The sequence below is a fragment of the Onychomys torridus genome, chromosome 11 (genome assembly GCF_903995425.1).
Source record: "Onychomys torridus chromosome 11, mOncTor1.1, whole genome shotgun sequence".
NCBI classification, from domain to species: domain Eukaryota; kingdom Metazoa; phylum Chordata; class Mammalia; order Rodentia; family Cricetidae; genus Onychomys; species Onychomys torridus.
The window spans coordinates 45,421,335-45,437,921 of record NC_050453.1 but is presented as its reverse complement, the minus strand read 5'-3'; positions in this window follow the sequence as shown (position 1 = coordinate 45,437,921).

Sequence of the window (16,587 nt, the reverse complement as noted above, 5' to 3'; positions counted from 1 at the left end):
TTAAAGACTTCTGTGGTTGTATTGTGTTCCCCTAAATATTGTGCACCCTAATAAACTTACTTGGGATCAGAGACAGAACAGCTACTAGATACAGAGGCCAGAAAATGGTGGCACTCACACCATTAATCCTAGCATTCCAGAGGCAGAAATCCCTTGAGATCTCTGTGAGTTCAAGGCCACATTGGAAACAGCCAAGCATGGTGACACTCGCCTTTAATCCCAGAAAGTGAGCCTTTAATCCCAGGGAGTGATGGTAGAAAGCAGAAAGGTATATAAGGTGTGAAGACCAGAAACAAGAAGCATTTGGATGGTTAAGTATTCAGACTTTCGAGCAACAGTTCAGCTGAGATTCATTTGTATGAGGACACAGAAGCTTCCAGTCTGAGGAAACAGGATCAGCTGAGGAATTGGTGAGGTGAGGTAGCTGTGGCTTGTTCTGCTTCTCTGATCTTCCAGCATTCATCCCAATACCTGGCCTCAGGTTTGATTTTATTAATAAGAACTTTGAAGATTCCTGCTACAGACTTCAGTGATGACTAATGTTCTACTTCAATAGTTTCATATGTTTAACCTATCACTCCTGTTCTTTCTACTCTGTCTCAATACCCTTTGCAAGCAAATGCATGATGCTGATTAAAATCTCTCCCACTCATGTCCCAAAGCTGCTTAGTCCCCAGTAAACACACAGAGGCTTATGTTATTTACAAACTAGATGGCCTCTGGCTCAATCTTCTCACTTTCTAGCTCTTATAACTTGACCCTTTTGTATTTATGTATAAGTTGCCATGAGGCTCCATGGCTTACCAGTATTTTTACATCTTGCTTCTCCTGGTGGCAGCTCCTGGAATTTCTTCTGCCGCTCCTTTTCTCTTCTTTCTCTGCAGTTAGAGTGTCCAGCCTAACCTTATTCAGCCTCACCATTAGCCAAACAGCTTTGTTTATCAAAAATCAGAGCAACACATATTCCTCCAAATCAGGGCAAGTAGAGAGCAGGAAGCCTTGCTGGAGAGGGAGTCTTCATGTTGCTAAGTTTGGAGAAAGCTGCCAGGCCATGATAAATTGCAACTTCTGATGACCGGGGATACCTAGCAAGTTTCTGTTTTATACAATTGTATTTTATTATTTATATTTTAATAATTAATGGATGAATGAATGGATGTATAAAACCATACAAACAAGGATTAGCAATTGAACTGACTTCTGCTGTGAGAGGGAATTTTTTTTTTTTTTTTTGATAGAGTGACACTGGGTATTTTCAACACTCCAAGACAGTCCTCATGTTAAAGATTAGGTGACCAACAAGTAATTGTACTCCACACTGTTTTAGTGTACTTTTATTTAGTGACTTTTTTTTACTATTGTTGTTGGTTTGTTTTTTTTTTTTTTTATTTTGGGGGTAGTTTTATTTATATTGTTGATCTTGTTATATGGGTGTTTGTTTAAGAACTTAAATTGAGTGAGCAGGGAGGAGGAGAGGCTCTGGAAAAATAAAATAAATAATAGTAAAAGAATTAAAGATATAAAAACAACAAATTCCTTAAAAACACTAATAAAAAGTAAATTATCATTAATTACTTCTGTATATGTAAATGTATCTGCAAAGTATAAATGATATAAGTTATATTGAATACCATGAGCCAGATAAGAAAGTATTATAATATTTCCAAGAGACATTCTCTTTTCTTTCTTAGATAAACTTTTTATTAATTTTCTGTGTATGGGTGTTTTCCCTTAATGGATGACCGTGTTACTGATGCCAAGGGGACTGCAGAAGAATCTCAGTTCTCCTGGAAATGAAGTTACTGAGCTGCTTCATGGGTGCTCAAAATTGAACTCAGGTGCTCAAAATTGAACTCAGGTCCTCTGGAAGAACATCCAATTCTCTTAATCACTGAGCAATCTCTCCAGCCCCTTTTCTTTGTTTTAAACATTTATTTGATGTGAGTGTATGCATGTGTGTGTGTGTGTGTGTGTGTGTGTGTGTGTGTGTGTGTATGTGTGTGTGTATGTATGTGTGTGTATGTGTGTGCAGGTGCCCACATGTCATGATGTGCACTTGAAGGCCAGAGGATAACTTACATGATGCTGATTAAAATCTGTCTCACTCATGTCCCAAAGCTCTTCCATCATGTGGCTTCCTGTATGTAAACTCAGGTCATCGTCTGGACAGCAAACGCTTTTCCATGTGAAGTCATCTCATGGTTCACAGAAGAGCTTGTCTTCTGTGTAGAGCAGACCTGAAGGAGCAATCCATCCACCTTTGTCATTATTAAAATCCCTGTTTATTATCTGATTATACTGATGTATTTACGTTTGAACCTTTAATCATTAAATTCTGTCTTACTGGCAAAACTTTAAGTTTACTTTTCTCTGTTTGGAAAAAAAGGATGAAATGAAAATATGGAGATTTAAAGAAATGAAAAATCCTGACTCTCACATTTCTTTCTGCTGCTGTTCCGCAGAGCTCATTACCATCCCACAATTATAGGACTCTTCTCAGAGATTTATATCTTTACCTTTCATATTTTGAGAAGCTCTTTAGTAAAATTATGCAGCATCTGTAAAGTTTAATGTACTAAAATAAATAACTTAGAAGAAGCAACTATCAGCACATTGTGCAGCAATTATGTCTATTTCTGAATCCATTTGTAAACCCTTTCAAATGTGACTATCATTAGACTTTATATTACATATTTAAATTATTAAATTAACAGAGATTTTGCAAATATGCTTAGAAACCATGATGCTAAATATTCTACAGTAGTATACTACAAGTCCTAAAGATGCCTTATTGTAAAATAAACTTTATCCAATAAATACTTCAATAAAAATATATAACAATAAATTTCTTAAAGAAATATAATTCTTATACTTAAAAATTTTTCTATTTTGATATCTTCAAATGCAAATTGATTTCTAAGTCATAGTGTGCTTATATAGGCTATATAAGTATAAAATATATATAATCAATAAAAACACTTATATACATGCCTCACAAAAAACCCTAAAACATATTGAGAGAAATAGTCTGAATTTTAAGGACATATCAATAGCACACATATTGAAATGCACAATACAAGGCTGGAAAGATGGCTTAGTGATAACCACACTTGCCACAAAGCCTGACATCCCGTATTTAGTCTCAAGATTTTCTTGGGGTCCACATTCATACTATGGCATGTGTGTCCACATACATAAATGCATTCATACACAGATAAATAAATAATCAATATACATAAAATAATTACAGTTTAGAAATAGTAATTTTTAGTTTACTTAATGGGATAAACAAATGCTTTACACATATTTAATCATTTGAAAGTTTAAAAATAATAATGATTTTTTCAATAAAAATAAATTCTATTAGGCAGCATTTTGAGTAAAGAACAATATATAAAAAATGTATTAAATTTTGCTGTGATAGTAAATGCTCTCAGAATAAGAAGAATGTTAAAATTATATGCAAGGTAAATTAAACAGACATTATATTGTTATAAATAATAAATTTAATATTTACTATTTGGGAAGGACATTCATTAGTAAATGCACAAGTAAATTGATTATATTTGCTATGGTATTCATATTATATCTAAACTATTAAACTCTAAATGTTAATGCAAGTTGCTATAAATATATAAAATAATCATTATTAAATATGTTTTTGTAGAATGACATAAAACTTCACAGATGCTCAATTCCCACTGAAAACAACTCAAATTTGCATGCCATATTGCAAAAATCTGCACTGTTATCTAAATTTTAAAAATCAGGACATGTAAATTGCTACATTAACCTTTTATAATTACAATTAAATTATTCTCCACATGCCAGTTCACATTTATGCAACATTTTTCCTGAATTATTAAATTGTTTTATTTGATTTCACAAATGGTGTTCTAAATTCTGGTTTTTATAAACACATTTTATGTAAATTTACTTGAATATCTAATATTATGTTAATATATATAAAATAAGAGAGAATACAAACACACACACACACACACACACACACACATAAAGAGTAAGGGAGAGGAGAGCCAAAACACTTAACAGAGCAGATGATAAATACACTGTACTGATTTAGAATTTGATTGTAACGTATATAATTCTATTGAACAGAGCACAGCCTGTTTTCTTAATTTGTTCCCTACAGTTACTATTTTGTTACTTTCACCTATTTTAGTAACTTCTTTCTAACTATTTTTGTGTTTCATTCTACTCAAGATTTTTAATTTCTTTAACAGTAATGCTATTTTCATCTGTTTACTTCTACACACAGCTATGCATGAGCACTTGATTTCTTCTAATCTATTGCCTCAATCCAACATTTCATCCAACAGATACTGAATTGGTGTACTGAACTAACCTTTTGTTCAATAAAATAATCTTCATTGTTAATGTTAAATATAGTTTTGCTGAATACATGCCAGTTAAATAAAATTAAGATACCTCTACCCATACATGACAAATAATCATTGTTCAACATGAATTTCTTCTTTTCTCCCCCCTAAACCATTCACTATGTATGTTAAGTGGAAAGTTAATATTCTTATGTGTGGAGTTATTTCCATAATATATCTTCTGTTTGTGACTGAATACTTAAGAAGTTTGTTTCCTTGAATTTGTAGTTATCTGTGGCATAAACATATTGTACAAAGTTACTTTAAAAATATACAATAACAGTATCCTTGAAATCAATATAGGTAACCAAATTGTTTTGAAACAGTGGCTATACTCACTTCCAACAACCTCATCACCTAGTAACAAACTATTTTGTGATTCTCTGTCTTTTTGTATATCAGTTATGAACTGATTCTAATTAGCAATGCAGGTGATAAGTCATTCCCATAACTGTTCTGCTTACATGAATAACTTCTGTTATGCTAGTTTAGGAGACAAGGTCAGCAGATACACGGTGAGGAAAGAGGACAATTTTGAAACCAGAAGCACAGCTATGCAATCAAGTGTGACTTACCACATCTCAATAGCACAGGTACTTCCTTGATATCAGGGATATGGGTCAACCTTGCACACTTTTGTTCCTTATTCTGACCAGAAAGATAGGAGATATGAAAGAGACAAATGGCTAAATTTGTATGAGGTTGAATGTTGAATTTAAATTATTTGTAGCCAGTAAAACAGATTGGGGTTTCTGAGAAATGATAGTTATAAAGCAAACAAAAGCTCATAGACTATCCTAGAAAAGGTGTTGTGTATAAAACATACGTTAAGTTCCAAAAGATGGGAGGAATGTAGGAAAAGTTTATCCAGTGGACATAATACGGCTCTTGAACACTTGAACACATGGCCACAGAACCAGCCATAGCTTACAAAAGAACAAGCTAGTTAAACATCCCAGCAAAGATTAAAGATCCCCTGAACTCCACATCTAGCTGAGTAGTATTGGGTGACTGGTGACTGTAAAAGAGGAAGAGTTTGTTTTAATTCAGGGTGTGCACTTTGTATACGTAAATGCAGCAAGAATTACACTCATAATGTAAATAGACACATGCATATATACATAAAGGAGGGTATGAACTTGGGAGCCAGATGTGATGGCATACTGTGAAGATGTTAGAGGAATGGATTGGAGAGTATATATGATCAATATATATTGTATGCATAGATACAGGATAATTCAAAGAACAAATTAAAATATAACTTTTAAAAAGGTAAAGAGATCTTTTCAAAACATATTTTGTGTCTACATTTCTCAACTTCCAATGCATATTAGAACTATTTCCATTACACCAGCAGGTACAGTTTGGGTGAATGAAATAAATTTATTCAATTTTTATTTAGCAATTTAACCATTAATACAGGAGGTGTTTATTCTAAGCCTGGTTTGTGATAGCTTCGTTTCATGTATCCTAATATTACTTGTGGCAATTTCCATTAACTTCTGGTAAATTTTGGCTGATGAACTTGACTCGGTCATTTGAAGGATTGTAATCTCATAGCAGATTCCAATGGAATCAAACTGGAACAAAACACACACTAGATTTGGTGGCTTCTGGACTGCCAGCCTCCGGTAAAGTGAATGTCTACTTTCTGACCTACAGTTTCTCTTTGGCTTCATGTATTTTCAAAAAGCCTTTAGATAAGACAATTTTATGCTGTTTCAGAAAATGTCACTTAAAATATAAACCTCTTCACATATTTGTGTTTCTACAAAAGCCATGGACATATATACACACATAGACATACATATGACAGGACAAGAATATTCCAAGATAACTTATATATCACCTTTATTAACACATCCAGTGGCAGATAACTAGTTAAAACATTTGTCCATTGTACGTTAGTCTGAAATATTTGAACTTTTTTACAACATGTATATGAGTGTTTCTGAAAGTTCTGTCATCTTTATTCAATAATATCTTAATATGAGAAAGTTACCACAGACCACACCCTCAAAGCAGAGATACCATCTTTCTGATTTCACTTAGAGACAGTGGGTGGGGTGCAGCAAGGGTAATGTGTAGGACAGCAGAGATAGTGTGATCTCAACTAAAATCTCTGACTAACTGTCCCTGTTCTTTGATGCTACTCTTAGCACTTCATTTTTGGTTTTAGCCAGGTTTAGTTTAGTAGCACTAATGCTCCCTTGAAAATTTTATTATACACACACTCATCTATGCAAGAAAAAGGAAGTTATGTTACATAATGATTTATACCAGTGGTTCTCAATCTGTGGGTTGCAACCCCTTTTGTGGGTTGAAGGACTCTTTCACAGAGGTCACATATCACATAGCCTGTATAGTCTATATTTACATTACGATCTATAACATTAGCAAAATTACAGTTATGAAATAACAATGATACATAAGTTTATGCCTGGGAGTCACTACAATATGAAAAACTGTATTAAAGAGTCACAGCACTAGGAAGATTGAGAACTACTAATATACACCAAGGTGACATTTTGTCCTATAGGAAAATTGCCAGTGTCTACATATGTTTTTTTCTTTCTTTTATTGGAAATAGATGTTTTTATACAATATATTCTGATTATAGTTCCCCCTCCCCACCTCCTCCTAGATTCTCCCCACATTCCTTCCTATTCCATGTAATTCCCTGAGCTCTGAGGGGATTTTATGGAGACACACCACTTAGTCTTCAGTATTCTATTTTCACATCTGGTTGAGAGTGTGAGATTATCTTCTATTAGGTTTACAGAGAGTTGTTTCTAAATCTCCAGCACTACCAAGTGCTGAGTATTATCTATATCATAATGTCAGAAATGTCAAGATGAAGAAAATATAAGTTACAGAATATATCCAACTCAAGCTTTTATGGAAAAAAGAACACGTTCAGAGAGGTTTAAAATGCTAAAAAATATGGCACCTTGGAAGGGTGAGTGCCTGTGACATAAACATGCCATGCTATCAAGCTGTGGTTATTTACAACAAGCATAGGCATTGTCTTCTCAACCTTCACACACCAAGTCATTTCAATAAGCCCATACCATTTTTGTGAGAAGTAATTACAACTAGAAATGATAGCAAAACCATATTCTCAGAGGAGATTGTTGTATGGTAACCTAATGATGCAGATAGAATATCATTTAGCACATTTTAAAAAGAATTATGAAGAACATTGTCAATGACATTATGTTGTGTCCTTTAACATACAACACAATATTTTTTATAGAAAAGTACTACAATGAATTTAAAGGATTGAAAAAGAAACCTGATTTTCTTTTTATATAACTGAGAAAAATAGTGTTTTATGTGAGCAATAATGAATATTAATCCATTTCCATAAGATGTTTATGTATTTTGATCAGTAAGAAGTGATGTTCTGAAAACAACCTATAGTCATACCCATAACTACAAGCTAAATATTGCATATTTAATTTTGGATTTTTTTAAATGTATTTTTATATTAAGAAGTTTTCATAGTAAATATATCAAAAAAATAGGCTCCTTAACTTATTTAACAATCATTCATTGATTCAAATATTAAATAAGCACTGCACTAAATGTTGAAGACAGTAAATTAAACGATGATGACCCTGCAACAGTGACGCAGGTTTCTAATGTCTATACTGCATAGACTGCACATTGTTGTACTGTTCTGCTGAAACAAAATGAGCTGTCAACATGAGTGCCATCTACACCAAAACTGTATTATGTACCTTTTCAGTTCATTGTGTGTTTCAAATGATCATTAATAAAAGCAATATATATATATATATATATATATATATATATATATATATATTATATTCCTAATATGATTTAATTTTACTTTATTATCTTCGTTGAAAATAATTTCACCAAAGGTCCTTTAAATAATAAAATTCCATCAATATTCTTCAATAAATAAAATATTGTCTCACACATATATTTAGCAGGCCATGTGTATTAAATAACTTGAATCAAAGCAGAGAGCTTTCTACCTCAAGGACGCTTTTGGTTTCTAGCCCAGATTTGAACTGAGTGTAAGTTAGTGCCATCTGTTTACAATTTGCTGGCCAAACTTCATGGAATTGTTGTCCTAGTCAAGCTCCCCTCTCAACAATTCAGGTCATGATAAAAATTATTTTCATTAAATTAGAACTAATTATAATCCACAGTGGTCTAAGTGGGTTGAACAATTGTTGGGCCATGTTGTGAAACCGACAGGTTTTACAGATTACATGTCAAATTTAAAGATGGATTCTAAAGAAACATCACACAATTAAGGTTTGGCAACTGCAACAACATTTTGGAAAATGAAAATATTCTAAAAAATGCATTAGAGAGACTTTCTAATGTGCAAAAGATCCAATAGCTAAATAACTGGGGTGCTTAAAGCATGCTGAAACTGTGATGCTCTTTCTGGCATATGAAATTGCAATATAGAAGAGACTATATAGTAATCTCCACTGTCTTCCTTAACCATTTACTCATGAAGCAACTGGCAATATGTCCCACTCAAGCCATGGTTTTCATTTAAATGTCTTTAGCAAATTTGGAACTCTGGGATACAGTACAATATTCCCAAACTTCTTGGAAAATAACTGTAGAAATGTACATAACTATACATAGTCATTAAACTTAGAAGTGATCATTTAGGCACTGTCTTCAAGCTCATGAAATTTTATATGTATCTTTCAGTATGAGATTTTGTGTGTGTGTGTGTGTGTGTGTGTGTGTGTGTGTGAGTGAGTGTGTTGTGTGTGTGTGACATCACTGTATGTATTTTCCTCAAAAAGAGCACTATTCTGGATTCAAGGAGTGATGCTATTAAACATAATGTTACTCTACATGGTAATATTGGTCAAGACATAGGTTTAAATGATGCTCTCATGCATCCTTCAGCTCTCTTCTGACACTGAAAAGCATGTGTTCCTGTCAGAAAGGCTTCAATTTCCAAATGTTTTAGAAGAAGTCAACCACATCCATTTGTTGTTTACGCATACTTATAAATCCCTACGCTTGTGTAACAACTCAAAACAACACTGAAAGACCCTTCCTCTTCAGAGCCCCTTGTGGGACTGGGTGAGACTTAATCAAGCATCAATTTCATTCCTTGTTCTGGTTCACTTTTGCCCTTTTTGATCTCCTGTCTCCTTTTCCATGGGGAATGCAAAAGAACTCTTCATTAACCTCCCTCAGAGGATTCTCTACCTGAGACGGTTCCTCTAGAGCAAGGTAGGGTTGTTGTTGACTTGGGCTGCCAAGAATGTCTGCTACATAGTGCTCTCTCAAGCCTCCCCTCCACAAGGCATGTGGATAAACCCCTTTTAAAGCCATGTACATATACCTTTTTTAGACAATTGTTTTAAATAGACAATTGATGACAAATATTATTTAACTTGTAATACTAATGCCACAGGAGTAAAAAAAAAAAAAGCTAAAATAAATGTGTAAATCAAGTCTCCATCTCTAAAATCCTTTAGTAAAATCAGTCACATATAGTTATTAAAAATGAAGCAGTCAACTAGAGTTCATAGGACTCCTATGAGACCATGGTGCATATGGTAATCATAAGCACATCAGTCTAATATCTTAAGGGCTTCAGGATTTGGAAAGGAACAGAAAACTGGCTGATGTGCATTGTTAAGGTAGAATCATAATGTGACAGTGCTTTCTAACCTTGTAGCTTACTAAGTCACTCTCTGTTCCCTGTTTATTCTTTTCTAGAATTGGATTCTCTATCTTGCAAAGTATTTCCAACAACTCCAACAGAGCTTGAATATGACATCATAATAATCAACATGAAAAGACTCATTCTTCCATGACATTAATGAGTGACAAAGTTGTCATCCCATTTTGATACTACTCAACTATTAAATTCTTAAAAAATAAAGTTATTTCACCTAAACTATGTATAGCCAAATTTTGTATTGTTTCAATGAATGTATCAATCTTTTTAAATAAGACATTCCACTCAGTTGATGAAGCTTTTTTTTTCCTTCAATGAAGAAGGGTTTGAATGTTATCAAGTTGCAAGAACACTGTGTTCTTCCAGAAGCACCATCTGGATTCTTGACAGGCTATTGGCAGCTAGAAACTCAGTTCTTAAATGAAAGAGTTCTCTTGAGCCTCTAATCAGGTTAATCCATTGAAATGTGTGTGCATGAATGAAAGGATTCAATAGTTTGACTTTGTAGTCTTCTTTTTCTCCTGTGTTTGAGAAACTAGTTAAGTCTCATGATCCAAAACATAGAATTCTCTATCACTGATCATATTGTTTAAATACATTGATTTCTTCAATTTTATATAGTAATCTTACCACAGTGAATATTATTAATTCAATAAATTTTATTCATTTCACAAAGCTTCTAAGCCATAATAGTGTATAAGGACAATGAATTTTTTGTCAGTATTGTAACACCAAACTTATAAAGCTTTCTATAAACATCCACAGATATATGAAAAACAAAAAAAAAATGAGTAGATGTGTGACTTAATGAATGAATTCATGTAGGATTTTAGTGTTAGAATGATTTTCTGTTTCCTAATCATTGATACATATTCTTTTTATTTAAAAAATTATTTATACAGCAAACCTTGATATGCTGAATAGTTTTAGGTAAACTTGACAAAAGCTAAAGTCATGTGAGAGGATTGGAATATCAATTAAAATGCCTCCATTAGGTTGGACTGCAGGCAAGACTGTAGGGAATTTTGTTAATTAGTGATTAATGAGGGAGGGCCCAGTCCATTGTGAATGATGCCATTCCTAGGCTCCTTTTCCTAGGTTCTATAAGAAAGAATTCTGAATAAGCCATGGGGAGACAAGCCAGTAAGTAGCACTCCTCCAATACCTCTACATCATCAGCTTCTGTCTCCTGTTTCCTGCCCTGCTTGAGTTCCTGTCCTGAGTTCCTTCAATGATGAACATCGATATAAAGGCCAGATAAGCCCTTTCCTCCACAACTTGCTTTGTGATCATGGTGCTTCATCACAGCAATGGAAATCCTACCTAAGACACTTGGCAAACACATAAGAATTTGCTCATCAAGTGGGAGGAAATCTCTTCACTTCAAGAGTGAGGTGAATTGTTCTGGTGGAGTGCATCACATGTACACACAAGTTTCAGCTTGAAAAGTCTAAAAGGAACTACTCTTGGTTCACATTTAGAAAAAGTATGAGTAACTATAGTAATTCCTTCCCTGAACTTAGCTAACAACAGATGTCATCACCACCAGCAAAACAAAAAGATAAATAAATAAATACTTAACTAAAGTTATTAGAGTGTAGGTGTTGTTCAAGAGAGGAGAAACTCAAATTGAGTAAATCTTCCTAGCTAGACATTTCTTGGCCAACAATTCTATACTATAAGTAGATACAAAACAACTTAAAATGCAGAAACCAAGTGATATAAAAGGAAAGAATCTCCAGATCCAGGTCATAGGATGTCTAACTTCACACTGTCAAGATATCAACCTCATCAAGATACAAAACCACAGTTCTGAGGCCAGCCTCAAGATCATAGTTCTAATGCTTGTTTTCTAATCATAGAAACTTATAATGCTCTTACAAATTTATTTTAGACAATTCATTTCAAAAGAGAACTTACTAAGTATGTAAATCACAATGGCATCCTATTATATTTCACTTGTATACATGATAAGTATGCTAATTATATTTATCAGATATATAACATCCAAAGAAAAGCCAAATTAATAACTAATAAAGTGGTACTTTAGGAAATACTGACTTGTATCCTTGCTAGGAAAACACATAGACCCTCTCCAGGCAGGGTCTATCTTTCATCTGGACAATACTTTGGTCGCTTGCCATTTGACAATGCATGACTGGAAAGAGCTGTGCCTCCTAACAGTCTGACTGTCCATTTTAAGAGTCTTGCTACTTAACATAGCCCTAGTTTTCAAATGTGTTAAGATAACTCATGTAAATTAATGTCTTGGTAAGAATTGTTATTGAATTGTTATAAAAATCCAACACTTTCAGGTACAAACTCTTTTGTTATAACTTATTTTTCTGCCTTTGTTTTAAAATTCTAATGTTAATTAAAATTCTGAGGTATCTTGAAGTGCTTCTCAATGTAATCTTGACCTCATAGGGCCTCTACAGGCTCACTAAAAACATATGTATTCTGGTCTAGCAAAAAAATAGTATGTATTTCCCTTATTAGACAAAATATATATTCATATGTCTGCAGAGCTTGGCTAGTTCAGATTTACAGCATGACTTTTGTAAATTTTGGACTTCCTCCAATATTCCAGTAATATCATTGACTTCCTTTTGGAAGACAGATATCTTTCAATAAATTCTAGAAGTGCTGTTTACTATCTCATGGTGCTAATAAAAGTAGCACATAATTACTTCAATATTTCTTTGTTAAAATTTTTTTATATCATTTTGATTATGTTTGCTTGTGTGTATGTGTATGTGCTGGAAGTGTTATATTCTCCTGGTGATGGACATACAGCTGGCTGTGAGCCACTTGAGGTGGATGCTGGGAAAGTAGGGCCTCTGAAAGACCAAACCATCATCTTCCCTAATGAACTCTCTTTCCAGCCCATTTGTTCCATTCATAAATCTGTGATATTCTCCCCCTCAGTATAATTTTAATACATGCAAATAAAATGTAAGTATATCGGCAGCAAATATCATATGATGCTGTGTATATTGAACACCTATGTGTGCACATGTATGTGCAGGCATGCTTGCTGAGACATCTGACTGTGGAGGTCAGAGGTTGATATCTAATACCTAGTTCCTTGTGGAGGTCCACAGAGGCTCCCTAGTAAGGCCTTCTTCAAAGTCAGGAAGTCTGAGCTTTCTTGCCCAGCAGGCCTGCATAATAGGATGATTTGGCCAGGGGTGTGGTTACTAGGTGTTTTGAAGGGTCTATACTTGTTGGTACTTTATACATCAACCTGGAGAGGGTAGGTGTTTTACTCCTCCCTTGCCGATGCATAATAGCCCTTTATGATTAAACTTAAGGCAACTGGGCATTGACCCAGGGCCCTCCCGAAGCTATCCCGTGTTTTCATATATATTTCTGTCTAATACTTATTTCTATCTAATACTTCCTCATTCTAATCTCCTCCCTCCAACAACTCTTTGACAGGTCAGAGCTGGACTTTTACATATGGCACTCGAATGTGGAACTTGGGTACAGAGGATAAAGAGAAGGAACATTGCAGGTTAAGTGTGCATGCTAGGATAATTAATTGGCGTGTGGTGATTTTCTTTTTTGGGAGTAAAATAGTAGAGTAATAGTAGACAGCGGTTTAAAATACAGATAGAGGAGCTAAAGATAGGCTATAGCAAGTATCTCTCTCTCTATCTACCAAGTTAGTTCTAAAGTTGTAATAAAAGTAAGTAATAAAAGCTTTGGTGAAGTTTGAGAAATATAGGCTTTAAATATAGGGATATTGTGAAGGCTTTCATTGAACCTGGAGATCACCTATCGGTTAGGCTGATTAGCCAGGGAGCACCTAGAATTCTCTTGTTTCTGATTCCCAACTCAGATATTACAGGCTTATGCCACCATATTTGGCTGTTTGTTTTGTTTACTTTTACTAGATGCTATTGATATGAACTCAGGCCTTTCTTATCATGCATCAGACGCTTCACTCCATCCGTTTAGCCATCTCCCCAGCCCCATATCTAACAATTCTAACTGGAAAATATAATGAATAAGAAACAACATTGTAACACACTGTGACATGTTTTTTGGAGACAACAGTAGTCTGCACAATCAGCATTGTACACAGAGTATTCACTGCAGTGTTGCTCTTCCTTTGGATGAATTTTCAGAGCGCATACACATTTTTGCCATTGAATATTCTAGATTGTCTTAATGTAAATTTGCTTCTTGTATTTAAAGAAAACAATGAATATAAGTTTTGAGTGAAAGATAAGATTAGATAAAACATAATATTGAAAGTGAGGTTTATAAATGTCAGGGTCTCTTTTCTGATCCCAGGCACACAAGTGCAAAGAAACCAATTTTATCCTTTCTTGCAGGGGAAGACTAAATTGAATTTCACCGCTCTAAAAAGAACATGCAGCCAGTGCATGAGACCTCTTGGTAACAGGAGACCAAATAAAACTCTATAGGTGCAATTAAGATGGTTGAAATTTCAGCGGAACTGTGTGGATCTGTAAATAAACAAATCAATCAATGGTACTTATTTTGTGAGTCTGAAATGGTTCTAACTGAGCTGAAGTAATTTAAGATACCAGTGAAGCTTAACAGTAGGGTTCAAAAGCATTGTATTTCTCTGTTTCAAACTGAGCTACATATCTACGTAAAATCTTTGTATTATTTTTATAACAGAAAACCCAGTGTGTGTCATACTTACTATTGAACTTCAAAAGTATCATCGAGATTCTATTAAACCTCAGTGTAGAACGGAAAGCCCACAAGCGCAGATGTGACACTGGCTGGCAGGATAATAAAGCCCCGAGTGTGCTCACATTTTAAGATAGCAACTGAATAATTAGCATTTATGCCATTTATAGTTCAGAAATGGCTAACACTCTGAAAACACAGGCATCAAGGAATCATCTCACACCATCTTCAATAACATTTCACACTGGGCCTTTGAAAGCATGATGAACACTAATCTGTACACTTCTGGACTTTTCTGATTATACTTTCCTATTTTTTTATTCTTAAAATTTCTTTCTTCAGTAGTGTTTTGTGTTAGATTTGTCTAAGGAAATACCTATTCAACTATTTAAACACTCTTTTTAAATAATAAACTTTTGAAAAACTTTCACTTGAAGATATATCTACTTAATATCATTATAAAATAGATTTATCTGTAGATGAGGAAGAGTTAACCTCTTGTAATTTGAGATAACAGTCACTTCTTAACTTCATATTGATTTTCTGCACAGCAAAAGAAAATGGAAGTTTCAAGAAAAAGTCTTTTAAGTAAGTTCCAGTAATACTGAAATTGAAGCAAGTTCAAATATATCTATGGTGTGAAATCCTTTGTAAAGGATTTGGAGGGAATCCGTGAAAGGTTAGATTGTTAACAACAGCATGAAAGAACAGACTAAAAAGGTAAAGTTTTGTGAACAGGAAATTGTGATTAAATGCATTTAAATGTATAATGTAACTAACTCATGATAATGGCTTCAGTTACCTACACATTGCATTCTTCTTGTATATTAGTGTCCTGTGTGCTTAGGTTTTATTAAATTAATACTCTAATGAATTTCAACTATGTTTAAAAGAAAAAAACTCATTCACATAATAGGATATGTGAGGATAGTCTGTCAACTAACTTACTTCTCTTTTTTTTCCACAATACTTTATGTATATTACAGATATAATATTTATTCTATACATATTTCAGTAAGTAATTAAAAAACAAAACAATATTATCCTTCTTAGTCACAATTTTCACAGCTAGCAAACTTAAAAATAATCTATTTTTTAGTTAGTCTGTTCCCTTTCTGGATGCAATTAAGGGCAACCAATTTAATTTATTCTAATTTTTCTCCTGTCATCTTAAATTTATAGTCAATCTCTCCCTTTTTCCACCTTTAAATCTTACTAAAATGGAATTACCCAATAACAAGGTGACAGTACCCTACTAGACACTACAAGCCAAACACATAAACTGCCCAGAGTTAGAAATGAGTTATTTGTCTTGGAATTGTTGACATGTGTGTTCCCATACACTCACTAAACATTAAAAGCTATTGCCAGTTGATTAATATTCAGAAGTTGCATCACATATAAGTGAGCATTTTTATGAGATCTTCCCTATTCAAGAATTCATGAGTTCTTTGAAACTTAACACTTATATTTGACTATTTATTCCACTTAGTTCTCTTGTTTTTTCCTCTCTGGGATACCTTATTAGCCTTTTGTTCTATCTCAACACTTTTGTGGTTTTTCTTTTGGGCATTTTTTGTATTTCTTTTCTAATTTTAAGTTGTTGTTTTTAAATGTTTGGTCTGAAAAAATCCCCCATGTGTATCTATTTTACATACATCATAACTGAATTATTCTTTAACTAATTTGGCGATATTTTTAAAACAAAAAGTTTTTATGGTTATGGAACACTGCTTTCTGGGCAAACATGTTTTTTCTCTGTTGAACTCTCACTAGACAACTGCACAAGATTTGGCCAGTTAATTTTCTGTCACTGTG